The following is a 15,465-nucleotide window of genomic DNA, read 5'->3' as shown; positions in this document are numbered from 1 at the left end:
CTTATATAAATTTGAGCTAGCTTGTTTGATCCATAGGTTATGGGAATCGGTATGAAGTGTGCACTCTTGGTGAGTCGGTCTATAATTACCCATATGGCAGTATTCCCTCTTTGCGTCTTGCGCAATCCTGTCACAAAATCCATGGCGATGTGCTCCCATTTCCACTCGGGAATTCCTAGTGGTTGCAACTTCCCGTACGGTCGTTGATGTAGAGCCTTCACCTGTTGGCAGGCTAAGCAGCGCTCCACAAAGGCCGCTATATCCCTCTTCATACCATTCCACCAAAAGGACTTTTTTAAGTCTTGGTACATCTTCGTACTTCCAGGGTGGCGGTGTAAGGAGTCTCATGTGCTTCGCTCATCACTCCGTTTTTTGAGCTCCTCGTTGTCCGGCATGCATAGTCTTCCTTTGAAGGTAAGAGCGTTGTCACCTTCTTCACTAAAGTTTCCATATTCGCCGGTTCGCACCTCTACACGTATTTCCTCTAGTTTCGCATCCATCCGTTGTGCTTCAACAATTCTCGACCTTAGATCAGGTTCAACAACTAAAGTGGCGATTCACGCTTCTACCATTTCCAGTGCTCTCATTGCCTCCAAACGCATCTTACTAAACTCGCGGACCAGGCTTTCTTTGTTGGTGAGAAAAGTGACCAGTTGGGAATGACCCTTCCGGCTCAAGGCATTTGCCACTACATTTGCCTTGCCGGGGTGGTAATTGATGCCACAATCGTAGTCCTTCACCAATTCGAGCCACCTTTGTTGTCGCATGTTTAAATCCTTTTGCTCAATGAAATATTTCAGGCTTTTGTGGTCCGTAAAGATCTCACATCGAACTCCGTAGAGATGATGTCTCCAAAAGTGTACCACTGCTACTAACTCCAAGTCGTGGGTTGGATAGTTCAACTCGTGTGGCCTCAATTGCCGGGATGCGTACGCAATCACCTTGTTGTTTTGCATCAAAACACATCCAAGTCCCACCTTTGAAGCGTCCGTGTATACCACGTAGTTCACTCCAGGTTCTGGCACAGCCAAGATTGGTGCAGTGGTTAGTTTCTCCTTCAAAAGTTGAAAACTTGCCTCACACTCCGGGGTCCAATTGACTTTTACCCCCTTCTTGAGTTGCTGGGTCATTGGCCTCGCTATCTTGGAGAATCCTTCTATAAACCTTCGGTAATATCCTGCCAAACCCAGGAAACTTTGAATTTCGTTTGGTGTCGAAGGTGCCTTCCATAGTTGTACCGCCTCAACCTTGGCGGGATCCACTCGGATTCCTTCGGCAGACACAATGTGACCTAGAAAGTTGACTTCTTTCAGCCAAAACTCACACTTGCTGAATTTGGCGTATAGCTTCTCGGTCCTCAATGTCTTCAAGGTGATTCGCAGATGCTCCTCGTGCTCTTTCTCATTTTTCGAGTAAACAAGTACGTCATCTATGAAAACCAAGACGAATTTATCCAAGTATGGGTGGAAAACTCGGTTCATCAAATCTATGAATACTGTGGGTGCATTTGTCAATCCGAACGACATTACAACGAACTCGTAGTGACCATATCTTGTGCGAAAAGCGTTCTTTGGTATGTCTTCCCTTTGGACCCTCAATTGGTGGTATCCGGACCTCAAGTTCATCTTGGAGAACACACCGGCTCCTCGGAGTTGATCGAATAGGTCATCTATTCTTGGCAGTGGATACTTGTTCTTGAAGGTCATCTTGTTCAACTCTCTATAGTCGATACACATCCTCATCGACCCATCCTTCTTCTTGACAAAAAGCACAGGAGCACCCCACGGTGAGACACTGGGTCTAATGAAACCCAGGTCGATAAGCTCTTGAAGTTGTATCTTGAGTTCCTCTAACTCTTCAGGCGCCATTCGGTATGGTGCCTTGGACACAGGTGCCGACCCTGGCTCTAGGTCGATTGTGAACTCCAACTGTCGATCTGGCGGTGGTCCAGGCAAAGCTTTGGGGAACATGTCTGGAAATTCTCGTACAACGGCAACATCATCCACTTTCCTTTCTCCTTTCTCCTCTCCTTGTAGATAGACAAGATAAGCAGGATGCCCTTTTCTCACCATCGTACTAGCTTGAAGCGCGGAGTTGATAGACGTTCGCCGGTTCATTGAGATTCCATAGTATATGGTGGGTTCCTCCCCCGGGGCTTGCAGAGATATTTGTCTCTCCTTGCAACGAATAGTAGCAAAATTCGCAGCTAGCCAATCCATTCCCAAAATTATGTCAATATCCCCCATTGCCATGACTTGTAGGTTGTGAGCGACTAGTTTAAGTTCTCCCATAATAATTTCTACGTTCGAGCATGTTCGAGAAACCTCTATTACCCCTCCCACTGGTGAGGACACCATCATCTTATGTTCAGATTTGTAAGCAGACAAACTTAAGGTGTCCACACATAATTCAGATATGAATGGATGTGATGCGCCCGTATCAAACAACACAACGATAGGAGTGTCGAGGAATTTGCCCATACCTGCCAGGTTTCCGTTTTCGTGACTCCCCTGTTCAATCTTGGGTTGTTTCCGACTCAAGGCATATGCTATAGCCTGGGAAGGAAGTCTTGGGCGGTAAGGTTGTTGTTGTCGCAGAGGTTGATCGCGATTTCCCCTTGATTCCATTTGCGGTGCTCTTGGCTGCTGGCGGGGTCCTTGAGTGTTCTGCCTCGACTCCATTGCCACCCTCTTGCTCGGACACTCTCTAGAGAAGTGGCCATTTCCCCCACAGTTAAAGCACTTAGTGGTGTTCTGGATTCTGCACTCTCCAAAGTGGTGCTTGGAGCACACATTGCATTGGGGTGGCTTAGGTCGGAAATCGCCTCTCAGGTTGGATGGGTTTTGCCCTCCCGCATACTGTGGTCGGTTCTGGGTGGGCTGGTACCTCTTGTTGTCGTACGGGGTTCTATTCTCCTTCCACTTCCTCTTATCTTGAGAGTGGTGTGGTGGAGGTAGTGCCAAAGTAGTGTTTTCCTTCATTCTCTCCTTGGGCATAGCTGCCTCAATATCTAGTGCAAGGGCTAACGCTTCCACGTAGGGTAGTCTCCCACGACTAGCCAACGACATCTTTATTTCATGTCTTAGTCCCTCACGGAACTTTTTAGCCAGCTTCTCGTCAGTATCGACTTGATCAGGTGCGTACCGGGTCATGTTGTTGAGCGCGCGGTCGTATTCGGTCACGGTCATGTGCTCTTGGGTCAAATTATAAAATTCTGACGCCTTTGCCTTCCGATAGCTCTTTGGTACGTACTTATTATACATTTCGGTCTTGAAGCCTTCCCAAGTCATCCCATCTGCTTGATCTCGGGGCATTGTCTTCATCCTGGTGTCCCACCAGAAGTCAGCAGCCTCGGTTAGTTGGTAGGTCACACAACTCAACCGTTATTTGTCATTGCACCCTAGGATTGAGAAGATGCGCTCCAATGCGCGTATCCAAGATTCGGCCTTGGCCGGTTCTCCCATTCCATCAAAGACGAGAGGTTTTTGACCTAAGAACAACTTCACGATCTCACAGTCGACCGGAGATGGAGGAGGTGGTGGCGGAGGGATGGGTTGTGTCACACTTCCTTCTACCGTCTGAGGGGTAGGTTCCAGGTTCTCACGCCTTACGTTACGTCTTGGCGGCATTCTAATTTGTTATCACAAGAATTATTATTGCATGAAATCCCAAGAATGGTTATGTGGTATGGTTTAAAAGTGGGGATCAAGGGACAATTGCATCATAGAATAATGAGGAGCTTTTGCAAAACAGGGTATCAAAATACAACTGTACAAAGTGATAGCAAGAGAGTAATTGCAGAGTAGCATAGCAAGAGGCAATTATGTCACAAGATGGCAAAAGAGGGACTGCTCCACAGAATAATAGAAGATAATCATTCAATAATGTAATAGGAGACAATTTGTACAATAGAATGGCAAATCACAAGTATTCAATAGAACGTAAAAGACAACGTATGGCATTGTATGATTGTGCAATCGGATAGCAAAAGACAGTTTGCATAATGGAATAGTTAGGATGATTTCAACTTATGGCAGGAAGCAATTGTACAATCGAGTTGCAAAGGTAGTATGTCAATGGTAAATTGTGCAATTGGGAAAAGGACAATTACAATACAGTATAGCGAAAGTTGATTGCGCCACAAGTTAGCAAAAGGAAATCGCACAATTGGATAATAAGGAATGGTACCAAAACATTGCACAATAGGATAGCAAAGACAAAATTTCCATAGAATTATCAAACGTCGCCTCCAAGAGGTCTTAGTTCCATCATGATGAAAACAAAAGAGTAAAACGTGGAAAAAGAAATGCCAAAGTCAAGCAAAACGGTAAAGTATCAAAACATGGGACATCGTAATAAGGTATTCTAGAACCATCATGTCTAATCCTTTCCACCCCCATCCTCTTTCCTTTCGGTTTCTCCAACACCTTCTTCATTTGGGTCCTCCTCCTCCTCGTCTGGATCCTCCACCTCACTTTCCTCCTCGGCACCTACGAGTGGAGGGGTCATCCCAAGCATCCCATCGACCTCTCTGTCTATTCTTAGATGGGCTGAGATACGCATCCCGAGTCTCATTCTCTTAGGAACACGGGAGACATGTGGCTCCTTGTCGCAGCGATTCTTCCGCATGCGGGCTTGAATCAGCGGATAGATATGTGGAGGTGGCGGTCCGTCAAATGCAGCTGTCATGGCCGGAAGTAGCACCTTTATAAGGCTAACCAAATCCCCCCGCGCGGTGTATTCGGGCGAACTATACCATATGAAAAACTAAGATGCCTGAGCGGTCCACTCGCTCCAAGGAGGTGGTAGAGTGTGGATGAGCTTTTGGATCCCCTCGTGATGGGTGACTCCCCCATACGCATAGGCGTTCATCCATCTATCGTAAAATTCGGTGACGTAGGACATAAGGAAGCACTTCCCATCCCACTCATAGTCTTGGTAGCGCTCAACTGGGTGGTCCATATTGCTGGAGTAGCGATTATGCATTGGGGCATAGTAATGATGGACCATCTAAAGGGAAAAACAAAGAAAACTAAGCATCAATCCAAGGATAGAAGGAAACAATGGGGTTTAAGCTTCAAAAAAGATGCTGAGAACATAATGCCTATGAAGATGGTTATATATCAAAAGACTTAGGTATGTATGTAGCATCATGCCAAGAATTTATATCCCAAGGTTATTTGTTCGTGCGTTTTCACGTTTCGTCGAGTCGTAGAATGCCGACTTCCCCATAGGTCACTCGCCTTGCACTAAGCATTTTGCATCTCTACGTTCATTATTATCGCAAGGTTTACATTCATTGCACAAGTCACAACTAGGTATAGTAGCATCCTCAAGTTTACTATCATAGATATTGTTTCATGCTGCAATCGCATAACAATCATCATATAATCTCATCCAACTCATATGGGTACACGTATTCGAGTAACATATACAAGTTCATTGTCATAACAACATTCGTCATCTTGGGCATAAGCGCAAATATCAATTTCATATCCATGCATTTTCACCAATTCATATTCTAAGCAAAATTTTCAACATGATATATATATAATCTTTGATTCCCATAGAAGTACTTTCATTCACACATGAGTATTATTCCCATCGATATTTCAAACATTTCATAGTTCATAACAAAATCCATCGGAATACTTGTTACCTCATTCTTTGTGGTTGAGCAGGGACGAGTTGTGGTGTTGAGCTCTCGACATTTTTCATTTAGCCAATTTACACGTGAATAGATTTTTGACTTAAACAAGACTCTTGGGTCCAGAGCGGAAAGAACTGAGGCTCTGATACCAAACTGTCACGACCGCACTTTAGGGTTAATAAATGCGGGCGATCGTGATTTAAAAGGACTTAATGAACAGACATAGAAGGCTAGGGTTTCAACAAGCCTAGTTCTCATTTTTATCCTGCTCAACACCACCAACTGCTCGTCGCGGCTCAACCTGCACATAGGGAAAACATATGCAGGGCTGAGTACTATAAAAATAATACTCAGTGCCTCATGCCGAAAACATTTTAAATAAAAGTATATGTTATCATGACATACGTAACCATCGGGGTTTTACTTTAGAAAGGCCCGAGGCACCTAAAATATTTTCCATTGTTCAAAATAGCGATTGCGCAGTCATTTTCCCATATACGTCAACCATATCTGCCAATACATGACAAGGAATGCGGCCGCAAACCAGGTCACTAGGCCGGCCAGCCCGTACGCTACCACACGGTCTACCATAGGTGTACACTAATCCAAGTAGGGTTTGCGGCCCTACGAGGACCCGAATTCGATTTATATAATAGTGGCAAAAAGCCACATCAGATAGGCACGTAAAAACAAATCAAGGCATGATAATTATAGTTATTTCCAACGATAAAACATTAGGACATAGTCCTTATTTAAAAGAGAGCCCACCTCGACCGTTTAGATTTCAAGTACTGCTTTCCCTTTGTTATCACGCTTTGCGCACGAGTTATCACCTTTAGACAACATGTATTATCAATCAGTCACAAACATCGACTTTATATTATGCATGTCCCTAACGTTTCCCTTTTTCCCCATCTTTGAATAACACATCACGTCATCACATATATAAATCATGTATATCACTTATAACAACATAGTTGTTTTTGTATAGATAGAAATCTGGCAGCACTGCGCAACCATTTTATAAAAATCATTAAAAATTCACCCAACTTCAGTTGGGGCTAAAACTTTACCACAATGCAGTAGACTCATCAAATAACTTTCAGTTTAAATTTCATATCAAAATACCCCTTTTTAGTCGGTCAATTCAGAAACGTAACCTACTGGTCGAGAAAACATTTTCTGGCAGAATTGCACAGTCAACTTCAACAATTCACCAAAAATTCATATTTTGTCCAAATGGGTTGAAATATTTTTACTTAACAAAAAGAATCGAACCAAAAGGAGTTCATTTGGTCGGTCAAAAAACGTGTCGGCACCTACTGTTCGAACTCACAGTTTTTCATGTTTCAACATTCGAATTAGGGTTTTATCCCCATTCATTCAAACACACCCTTTTCATGGTTTTAACACACAAAAATGCTTAAAAGAGTCCTCACTCTCATGCTTTCATATAATCATACATCGTTCACCAATGATTCATTAAATCTTCATACAATTTCATTCAAAACGCATACACACATACAAATACAAATTCCCACCGATTAAACCCTTAGATTTGAATCCCCAACACTCACTATATGCATGGGGGAGTCAAAGAAAGTTTAGATGGAGAGGAATGAAGAATAGAGATTTGATTGTACCTTTCTTGAACGAAACAATCGGTAGAAACAAATATAACTCTTGATTCTTCAACAAACTCTTGGTAAATCAAAAGGATCTTGAGTAGAGTAGAAGAACAAGTGTGGGAGGAGTGGAGAAGAGAGAATGGCGTGTGAGAGAGAGTGTGTAGGCGTGTGGTTTGTGGTGGCTAGGGTTAGGGATTTAGTTAGTCTCTATTTATAGAGTTGAAAATAAAATATCCCACAATTAATTGAAGATTTGGGAGAATAATCAAATAAAGATTTGAGAGATTTGGGGGGGGGGGGGGGGATGATTGGCGTGAATTTGAGGGAGAAATAAGGAGGATTTTCGAAAATCATGGGCTATTTAATTAGCCTATGATTAAATTTGTATTTCACGGAGTAGAATAAGATAATACGGAGTAGAATAAAAATCCTCCCAAATTATATGGTAGTAGGCGTGTGATTTACTTCTCCCACAAGGAAAATAATTTCCAAAACTTTAATAAATTAAGGTAAGGAAAGATTTGCTAGGATATTCCAATTAAATCATGGAAAGAAATAGCTAAGGGATCAAAATGAATAATGAATAAATTCCCTTCTCCCAAAAATTGGGAGATTTCGAAATCTCCCTTAGAAGAATAATAGGGGTCGATTTTTATCATGGAGAAATAAGATAATTAGGCTTTGGATTTAATTTGGATAATTATCCCAAAATAAATAATTAAATCCAAGAAAAAGAATTCCTCTCCAATAATTAATAGTGGTCGAAATTTTCTCCATAAAAGGGCAAGGTAATTATTTATGATCCTAATTAAATCTCACTCCCCTTAAAATAAAATTTACCGCAATATATATTTCATTCCACATCAATTAATTTAAGCCACATCATAAAATCAACGAAATTGACTCGGTCATATCAAAATTAGGTTACCTAAGCAACCACATAACAATTCGTCATTTAAATCGTGACAATAAAAGAAAATAAATGCAATCGTCTTAGGGTTCAAAAATTGGGGCGTCACACATTTGATCCAACAGCAATAGATAGGCGTGTGTTTTTTCTAGCATGTGGAAAAAAATATTTGCTCCTAAAACAAATAAGATTCAAATTAGTCATCCAAAATTTGCTATCCACCCACACGTAAATCACTATACATGAAAATATATCAATTAATATATAATAATTAAACTTCAATAATTAATTGATAGATAATTTTCATATAAAAATTGGGAGAATTATTGAAGTAGAATTAATATTATTTGATTTACAACATCAAGATCATAAATATTGCCTCATATGCAGTCGAATAATCGCAATCATTTTAAAAGAAATGCAGGGTTGAGTACTTAATATACTTAGCGGGCTCATGCTGGAAACATTTGATAAAAGTTATGTCATTCATACCATAGTGAACTCGAGTTTTACGTTTAGAAAAGAAATATCATCGAGTATCACAAAAATAGTTTCATAGTCTGGCCAGACAATCAATCTCCCAACTTTCTCAACAATCCAACAATCACATCATCTTTACACAGTGCGACGAAAGTGTGGTCATACTATTCGCCCACGAGACCGGCCGACTAGCAAGGACGGCTCCCGATCCCACCGGTGTACACAGCCTGATAGGGTTTGCGGCCCTACTCAGACCCGAATCCGTTTCACACATTGTCACGACCGCCCCCCTAGGGTTAATAAAAACGGGCGATCGCGACTTAAAGGGGTTTAAATGAACGGGCTTAGAAGGCTAGGGTTTTCGATAAAAGTCTGACCAAAATTTAAGTCTAATAATTAAACGACCAACGATATCTATATTAAAATAAATGAAAAGACCAAAGGTTTGACATTAATAAAAAGGGTAACGAGTTCTCAACATTTAATCAAAAAGATCCATAGTTAAGTAAAAATGTACGTAAAGAAAATATTACAGCGGAAGCATCCAAGAGAAGAGTGAAGTCATGTATGAAGACACAACGACACTCGAAGTTTCAAAACAACCATATTATTATTTCTGCTCAACACCACCAACCGCTCGTCGCTGCTCAACCTGCACATAGAGAAAACATATGCAGGGCTGAGTACTATAAAAATAATACTCAGTGGCTCATGCCCGAAAATATTTTAAATAAAAGTACATATTATCATGCCATACGTAAGTAACCATCGGGGTTTTACTTTGGAAAGGCCCGAGGCACCAAAATATTTTCCATTGTTCAAAATAGCGACTGCGCAGTCATTTTTCCCCATCGTCGTCCATATCTGCCAATACATGACAAGGAATGCGGCCGCAAACCAGGTCACTAGACCGGCCAGCCCGTACGCTAGCACACAGTCTACCATAGGTGTACACTAATCCAAGTAGGGTTTGCGGCCCTACGAGGACCCGAATTCGATTTATATAACAGTGGCAACAGCCACATCAGATAGGCACGTTAAAACAAATCACGGCATGATAATCGCTTAAAACCACCCTTATAGCTCCACAGTCATACGTAAAAGAGTTTTTAGTAAAAGAGAAACCCACACATAGTGTAGGGTAGAAAAGTAGCCCACCTCGACCGTTTTGATTTCAACTACTGCCTTTCCTTTGCTATCACGCTTCGAGCACGAGTTATCACCTTTAGATAATATATATGACTTATCAGTCACAACCATTGACTTAATATTATGCATGTCCCTATCGTTTTCCCTTTTCCCATCTTTGAACATCACATCACGTCATCACATATATCAATCATGTAATTCACTTATAGTAACATAGTGTTTTTGTAAAGATAGGAATCTGGCAGCACTGCGCAACCATTTTATAAAATTTACTAAAAATTCACCCGACTTCCGTTGGGGCTAAAATTTTACCACAAGGCAGAAGACTCATCAAATAACTTCCAGTTAAATTTTCATGTCAAAATACCCCTTTTAAGTCGGTCAATTAAAAGACGTAACCTACTGGTCGAGAAAACAGTTTCTGCCAGAAAAGCGCAGTCAACTTTAAAAATTCACCAAAAATTCATCTTTCGTCCAAAAGAGTTGAAATTCACACACAACACAGAACACATCATGCAGTTTACTCAGGAAAAAGAATCGATCAATTCGGAGTTCATTTGGTCGGTCAAATACATATCGGAACATACTGTCCGAAATTACAGTTTCTCATGCCTTTAGAAATTCGAATTAGGGTTTTCACCCACTTATTCAAAATCAACCTTTTCATGGTTTTAACACACAAACATGCTCAAAAGGGTCCTTACACTCATGCTTTCATAACATCACATATCATTCACCGAGGATTCATTAAATCATCAAACAATTCATTCAAAACGCAATCATATACACAATCACAAATTCCCACCGATTAAATCCCTTAGATCTGCATTCCCTACACTCTCTACATGCATGAGAGAACCAAAGAAGAGTTGGGATGGAGAGGATGAAGAATAGAGGCTTGATTGTACCTTTCTTGAACAAAACAATCGGTAGAAACGTTTAAAACTCTTGGTTCTTCGACAAACTCTTGGCGAATCGAAAGGATCTTGAGTTGAATGGAAGAACAAGTGTGGGAGAGTGAAGAAGAGAGGAGGGGGCGTGTAATTCAAGGGGGAGGCGTGTGATTTGAGGTGGGGTTTAGGGTTAGGAGTTGTTCCTTTATTTATAGGATTAAGGAATAGAATAATTTACCATTAATTGAAGATTTGGGAGATTAATGGCATGAATATTTGATAGAGATTAGGGGAGGAAGTGGCGTGAATAAGGGGGAAGAATTAAGGAGGATTTTCGAAAATTAAGGCTATTTAATTAGCCCATGATTTTATTTGGTATTTTCACGGAGCAGAATAAAATAATACGGAGCAAGAAAATTAATAAAAATCCTCCCACATAAAATAAGGTAGTAGGCGTGTGAAATATATTCCCCCACAAGGAATAATTTCCAAATCTTTAATAAAATAAGATAGGGAAAGATTTGCTAGGATATTCCAATCAAAACATGGAAAGAAATAATTAAGGGATCAAATGAATAATGAATAATTTCTTCTCCCACAAGTAAGGAGATTTCGAAATCTCCTTAGGAAAATTAGTGGGGGCCGATTTTTTCAAGAAGGAAATAGGATAATTAGGCTTTGGATTTAATTGGATAATTATCCCAAGCAAATAATTAAATCCAAGAAATAGAATTCCTCTCCTTAAAATAATAGTGGTCGAAATTTCCACAATGAAAGGGGCAAGGTAATTATTTATGATACTAATTAAATCTCACTCCCCAAAGATAATATAATTCACCGCAATATATCTCATTCCCCGACAATTAATTAAAGCCACGTCATAAAATCAACGGTTTTGACTTAGTCAAAACAAATTAGGTCACCAAAGTATGCACAAAATAAATCGTCATTTAATTGCGGCAATCAAAGCAATAAATACAACGTCCTAGGGTTCGAAAAGCGGGGCGTTACACACATAGCCCTATAGCCTAACGGAGCAAGCTCAAACGAACTAGGCATCAGACAACAATCTCAACATCAAAACAATCATGGCATGACATAACAGTTTAAACCACCCTTATAACTCCGTAATCATACTTCTGAAAAAGTAAAAGAGTTTAGTAAAAGAAAGCCCGTCTCGCTTGCTTATACAACACAATTCACAACTTTAATGCAACCCTTGCTCTTTGTACCCACGTACGCACAACAACCCTTGTCAACACCATAACATAATCATTTTTTCCATCAACACATTTATTATGCATGCCCTATCGTTCCTTTCATCGTTTTCTTATATTGCCCATCCCAATCGTTCACCATCAATCTTGCAACGAACACTTTAGCAAACATCAACGTGTAACACATAATCACATCATAGGATACGTTCCTTATTCACACATGTATCTTGTACTTCATTCAAAACTTGTCAACAAAGCTTATTTCAACAAAACCAGAATATGGCAGAACAACGCAATATTTTTGTAAAAATCATTAAAATTCCATCCGACCTCGTATGACCCTAACGTTTGGTCACCACATAGTAGACACATAAAGGTTTATTCAGTTAAAATTTCACACCAATATTATGTCTTTTGATTGGTCAAAACAAAAACGAAACTCACTGGACAGAACACACAATTATGGCAGTACTGCGCAGTTCGATTGAAAAATTCATTATACATTCATCCGTCATGAAAAGAAGCTGAAATTTTGACACAACATAGAAGACATCTAAAACTTCATCCAGTTAAAAATTTGTGTCAAAATAAGATCGTTTGATCGGTCAAAACTCGTCGGAACCTACAGTCCGAACACAACAGTTTTCATGCTCAAGATTCACAAACCTTAGTTTGTCTATCATACATTCACACATACATATTAATTCTTCCAACAAATATTCATGCTTCAAAACGAGATTACAACCATGCTTTCATAACCACACATAACATTCACCAATGATTCAACCACACACTTACACACACAAACATACACGCACACACATAAACATTCTTGTGCAACCATCCTTCACAACCAAATAATTCTTAGATTTACGATTCTCCACTTACTATATGCATTAGGGGTTCAAAAATTATGGATTCAATGGGATGAATGAGAGGGATGAATCAAAGTATACCTTTCCCTTGAAAAACAATCGGTAGGAAGGACGAATGATGCGATTCTTCGATGAATCTTGAGTTTCCAACTCCAAAACGAAGCAAGAACAAGGAATTGGTGAAGGATTTGTTGAGAGGGAGAAAAGAGGGAGGGGGGCGTGTGGGAGAGGAGAGGGAGAGAGAGGGAGGCGTGAAAATGAGGGGTTAGGGTTAGGGTTTTTTTCAATTTATAGTTTAGGATTAATCCCACAATTAAATAAAACAATTAAAATTGTGGGAGAATAAAATAGAAGTCAATGAATAAATCCCACAATTTAAATGAAAATAGGCGTGTAGTGTGGGGGAAAGGGTTTTCGATATTATGCTATTTAATTAGCATAGAAATTGATTTGGTATTTACTTGGAGAGAAATATACTCACAAATTAGGTAAAAAGATATTGAGCATCCCATAAATAAGGTAACAAAATAATCCAAGAATTCTCCAAGTAGGAAGGGGGGTGTAAAATAGGGAGTAGTCAAATGAAATATTTAAATCCTCCAATTAAGTAGGAATATGACTTAAATTTGGTAATTTCTTGTAGGAAACACTCTCATAAAATAGGTAACAATTAATTTAATCTCACAAGGAAAATGAAAGGCCTATGGGGCGAAATTTATATGATCTTAAAGATGGAAAGAGTCAAATCCTAATTAAAGTAGGATGTGGAGAGATTTAATTGGATTTTAATTCAAGGAAGGAAATAAACAAAGTACCAATTAAATCTGCAAAATAATTCCTTCTCCTAAACAATAGTAGATTTTCGAAAATCCCAAGGAATGGGGCAAGGGTCAAAAATTATGTCGAATAAATTAGGGGTATTTTGGTTTTGGATTTAATTTGGATAAATATCCCAAAACAATTAATTAAATCCAAGAAAGAAAATATTATTTCTAATAAGTAAAAGGGCCAAAAATTCCAACAAAAATGGCTAGAACAAATATGCATGGTCCCATTTAATTTAATCCACACATTGGAACATAATTCACCCTTATTCCACATATCTCACAACAACTTAATTCACAACATTAACTTAATCACATAGAGAATCAAATTCCATAAAAGAAATTATCATTCAACATCCACATTATGCTAACCCCCCCTCCCACTGCATATGAGCTCGCCCTCGAGTGGCTTGATGCAGTGGAAAAAGGGTTAGGCAACGGCACATAGATAACAAATCAGGGAAAAACTTCTCACACTTAAACCAGACACTAGGCTAAGTGGGAGATAGTGCCAATAATCAAAGCATGCAGAAAAACAGAAAAGCAAAGAACAAAACACGTAGGCAGTTAAAAGAGCAGAGAATCCATAAACTTCTCACACTTAGACCAGTCACAGGTCTAAGTGTGAAACGGATCAAAGTATATTTACAGACCATAAACAAAATAAAAATAGAAATTGTTTGAATTCGAACGAGCTATGTAAGGGTGATATACTAGTTCTTCTTGGATTGCTGAGCACGAGGAGCCGAGGATTGCCTGGTCGATGTGGAGGTACGCCTTCCTTGGGGAGAGCTTGCAGAGGGAGGTGGTGGGCGCCTGGTGCTTGGTTGTCTCGCCAGGGCACTGGCTGGATCGCGAACGGCTTCCAGTAACCTCTCCATCGTCGTCCCAACCCTTGTCATCAGGACCAGGTTGGCGTGGGAGTTCTCCACGAGCTGCGTCATCATTTGCTCCATTTGGAGCTTCCCTTTATTGTCGCCTTGAGCAGCCTCCTCTTGGTCTGTCCTTTGGGTGGGTACCAATGCCAGATTGGGCCTCTGCTGCTTGCTAGGGCTGGCTGGGTATTCCTTCCCTCCTTCCAACTGACCTTTTGTTTGCTCCCGCTGGCCGGTTGTGTAGAACCGAAATTTCCCTCCTCGCGTCTTCTCTAGTACCTGTATTGTAAAAAAGAAATCCAAGTCAAATAGTTCAGGTCTAGGGCAGTGGCAGGGGCGCTCCACACTCTCCTGTATCTCCACAATCCAATTTATCCTCAAGTACACTCCCATGAGATGGCACACATTTAAATGGCGAGCGAGGCGGGTAGCAATCTGGTTAATGGAGTAGGCCAGCCAAAAGCCCAGGTGGACTTTCCTTTGTTCTCTCGTGCTCCACATGAAGTACAGCTCAGCTAAGTTGATGATGGACATTGTGTGGGCTTGACCCAGAAGGTTGCAGCCAAGGTAGACCTGGGCGAGGCGAAGGGCTGGGTCAGCGATATGATTTCCCCTGGACTCAGAGGCTTTGAAAGCTGGAGCTCGCTCGTGGCTAAGGGCCTTCCAGACAGCTTGCTGGTCGAAGTCGGGTTTCTTGTACGGGAGGCCGATATCTCGCCCAAACCACTCCCCATTGGCCACTTGAGCTTCTGTATAGAGTCTCATCCTGATGGAGAACTCATTTAAACTCATCTTTTGGCCACGGCCAAACACCCTGAAAGTGACACTCCTGGCCTCTAGGTTTGTGTCGCCGGTAAACCGAAAAGAAGTGAAGAATTCCTTGGCCAGGACCTCGGGAACATGGGTCTCATCCACCTCCAGGAGCCACTCGAACCCAATGTCGGTTATGTACTCAGCGAACCTC

At 40.8% G+C, this 15,465-nt stretch overlaps 1 long non-coding RNA gene across 1 annotated transcript; it reads right to left on the bottom strand.

Annotated features, from left to right (window-relative positions):
* Positions 1 to 9,284: 9,284 nt before the first annotated feature.
* On the bottom strand, positions 9,285 to 10,856 carry LOC121777070. The gene is made up of 3 exons (XR_006045359.1): positions 10,726 to 10,856; positions 9,827 to 9,891; positions 9,285 to 9,320 (listed from the first exon to the last, which is right to left on the bottom strand). It is a non-coding gene; the product is annotated as an uncharacterized LOC121777070 (long non-coding RNA).
* Between the last annotated feature and the right edge of the window lie 4,609 nt (positions 10,857 to 15,465).

Source organism: Salvia splendens, chromosome 18, assembly GCF_004379255.2.
Source record: "Salvia splendens isolate huo1 chromosome 18, SspV2, whole genome shotgun sequence".
Taxonomy (NCBI): Eukaryota; Viridiplantae; Streptophyta; class Magnoliopsida; order Lamiales; family Lamiaceae; genus Salvia; species Salvia splendens.
Note: the sequence above shows the minus strand (reverse complement) of the source record. Positions and strands in the feature narration are given on the sequence as shown.